The 3,395-nt window shown below is 37.2% G+C and overlaps 1 long non-coding RNA gene across 1 annotated transcript; it reads right to left on the reverse strand.

The window, feature by feature from the left end:
• Nucleotides 1–269: 269 nt before the first annotated feature.
• On the reverse strand, nucleotides 270–3,105 carry LOC108962807 (uncharacterized). Its single transcript, XR_001991517.3, has 4 exons — nucleotides 3,033–3,105; nucleotides 2,193–2,308; nucleotides 1,954–2,066; nucleotides 270–1,428 (listed from the first exon to the last, which is right to left on the reverse strand). It is a non-coding gene; the product is annotated as an uncharacterized LOC108962807 (long non-coding RNA).
• Between the last annotated feature and the right edge of the window lie 290 nt (nucleotides 3,106–3,395).

Here is a 3,395-nt window from a genome sequence, read left to right on the forward strand (position 1 = left end):
GAAATTCCCCTGGGAGTTCACAGCTTTTAACCCCCTGTGTTCTCAGAGGCGTATCCATGCCCTCCATGGACAAACCAGGTGCCAATATTAAAATCTGAACACCCATTGGTCTGACCATACCATCCCAAAAAAACCTCATTTCCTCTCAAACCACGACACTAGCATAGACTTGAGGACTTAAGACCCTAAACAAAACATAATAGCATGTTTTATTTATAAGAAAGCCGTATTAAGATTGTTCATTACTTTCCCTCCTGAGTTGTTATGAGAAAGCTTAGGATTTATTCATACTGCATAAATTTGTAATACACACTGGAATAAAGAAATATTACAAAAACCAGATTACCACCTTTAAAATATGGCTTTTACTTGGACAAACCAAGGGTTTCAGATAATTTGCAAGTGTACATAGGCAGATTTTATTTAAAATTTACATATTTCTCTATTTGCCTTTCCTTTTTCTTTCTTTGACATTGTAACAGAAATGGCTTGATTTCACTGATACCAAAGCATCATATGGGCAGGGAGGATATGCTTTCTATCATTCTTGTCTTTACCTTCTCCTCTCTTGATTGAGGGTACAAGTGGGCTGGCCTTTAGGGTGACTCAGCTTCAACATCACCCAGCAGCCAGTTGCCCATTTAGGTTTGTACTTGCTTATCCCAGTCCTTCTGTTTCTTGAATTAAAGACAGCTTAGGTCAAAAATAAACTGGCTGACCAGACAATGACCTTTCGTAGATCCCAGTTTAGCTTTTGAATTGCTAAATCCTTCTACACCAAATATGCCTCTTAAGAGGTGTCAGGGCATTTACTGGTCTTTGATCCTACATATATTCCCAGACAAGGTGACAGCTGCACAGCAAGTGCATCAGTTATCTGTTTACTATTTATGCTCAGCATGCAAAAATTATCCAGAAATTGCCATGGGTACAATTTTTGACTTACATCCTCTCCCTGTGTTTCCCTTCTGCTTTACTGAGTATATTTAATGGATTGGCAATGTCATCCAGAGAGAAAAAACCAACATGAAAAACAAGAAACTAAGAAACCCTGCTCATCTGGGCCAAGTGGTCAGGCTTGTTTGTGGCTATGCTCTCCTAGTGCTCCACCTGAGGCATTGTGAGGATGACTCCGAGGGGCTTCATTCCCAGTAAGAGTCTGTGCATCAGGAGTTGCTCACTGTACATCCAAAGGCACACCCACCATATCTATTACAGGGGCTCCAAATCCAAAAAAAAAACTAGCTGGAACTAAAAGCACTTGGAGCAGTGAATAAAACAAAAACATGAAAATGTATAGCAGATGAAAGAAAGGAAGAGCTTTTGGAGCCTGAGGAAGTAACAAAGACATTTCCTGTGTTTTTTTCCAGCAAAACCCCCAACTTGAAACAGCATAATCAGGAGTAACAACTTCGTAGGCAGGATGACCTGGAAGAAAGCAAGAACCAGTTATTTTTTAGCTCTCCTACAAATGATTTTATCCTGCTATAATTTTAGATATCTCAAATTTCAGATATTACAAATGTTGGTAAATGTCTTGTCAACAACTAAAAATTGGTGTTTCCTGAGAAAACATGTAAGTTTTTAAGCAAGGTCTAATGATTAAAAAACTCCTAAATATAAACCTTGCTAAGTTTGTGGTTTATTTTTGGGTTGTAATTTTTCATGCATTCTGATCCCACAGATGTTGTTACAATTTAAATATCTGCCCTAAATTCTGTTTTCTACATTTATTCCAAATATTTGATAGCACTTCTTTGACTTACATAATTTTCTAGATTGTAAAAAATGAACAGGCTGTTACTTCTAATTTTTTTTTAATGCTTTACATATTTCCTGTTTGATGGCAATTGCCAAGCTGTGTTTGGAAAGAATTTGTTCATTGACATTGAATAGCTGTCAATGTGTGAGAGAAAATAATAGCAAAAGCAAGAAAAAAAATTACTAATCTACCTTTTCTAATAGCAAGAAAACTCAGAGGCTTCCGAATACTGGTAACTGATACAGAGAATATGAGCCACCATAGAATTCCTACTGCAATCTTGATGAAAAATCAAAGCACTTGGCTGAAAGGGAAGATAAGTAGAGTTTTTAAGAGATAACAGAGATAGCTTTAGATTTCAGTTGTTCTTGCAGAGAACACAAAGTCACAGCTCTGCTGAGGAGGAGGTAAAAGGGCTCAGGGTACCTACAGAATACTGGTGTCCTCATGTGGTATTCCCAAGGATATCCGAGATCTACTTTGAAGATGACCTGGCCAAGAAAGATAATCCAGGCTCTCTGTTTCCTTCATTTCCAAAAGAATACACTAAATGAATAAAAATATTCCGAACATTAGGAATTACGACCCAAGCTCATAATCATAAAAATCATTTTTTTAACAGGATGTTGTGGAGAAGCAAGTACAGGCTCCTCCCAGAAACCAGTACAGGAATATACCAGCTGGAATCTGACAGCAGAATATTCCTCTGAAAACCCCCAGCTTCATAAACTACCAGCAGCCTTGCCTGTTACATACTTGCTGTCCTGAGTGGTTTAGCTGCACTTCGGGGCTCCAGAACCAACTTTAACATAGTTTTAAATTAATCTCCCAGGCACAGAAGAAAATTTTCCCCACACTTCTAACAAATGGAATCAGAATGTGAGACATTGCTTTCTTTATGCATTGCAATTATCCCAGAGCATTTTTCTCTGTCCCTTAGATGGAAGAACCAATCTTTTAATATTTTGCATTCTGTCCTTGTTTCTCTTCAAGTTCCTGACACATTCTTTCTATGTTTTCCTGTACAGATACTAGTACAGCTAAGCAGGCTATTTTTTCAGGAGAAGAAGGAGGAAAAATAAATCTAATTTTGCATCAAGTAAAACAGAGCAAGTTACATTCTTCTGTAAAAGAGAATACAGTCTGGGTCTTACGTTGGTTGCAAAGCTACCCCTTATTCAGAAAGCTGACTTGGTTTTTCTTCTTAATGTTTGTACGATGGAAACTGAATCATAATAAATTTAAAAGGCTGCCAAGCCTTTGCTCCCACCTTTTCATAGAGGAGATGGAGCTGAAAGCAACAGCAGGATACATTGACGTTGACCTCTTGAAGGAATTTCCTCTCCACAAAGAAAAAAAAGAAAAAGCAAAACCAGATGTGAGATGAGAAGATAAGAAAAAAATTAAAAAAATAAAAACCAATGGCCTTGACAAGTAAATATAAAATAAACTGTAAAACACAGATAGAAATGGCAGACTCCTTCCAAATACTGAAAAGTGTGAATGTTCTGAATAAATAATTTCGAAAGTAATTTAGTTCCATGGTTAGCAATTGTTTACCTACCTGCATCTACTGCTGGTCCTCCTTTTCCATGTTTCTGTTTGGTGAATTAATAGAAACATGTAAAATCCA

The sequence above is a fragment of the Serinus canaria genome, chromosome 1 (genome assembly GCF_022539315.1).
Source record: "Serinus canaria isolate serCan28SL12 chromosome 1, serCan2020, whole genome shotgun sequence".
Classification (NCBI taxonomy): Eukaryota; Metazoa; Chordata; class Aves; order Passeriformes; family Fringillidae; genus Serinus; species Serinus canaria.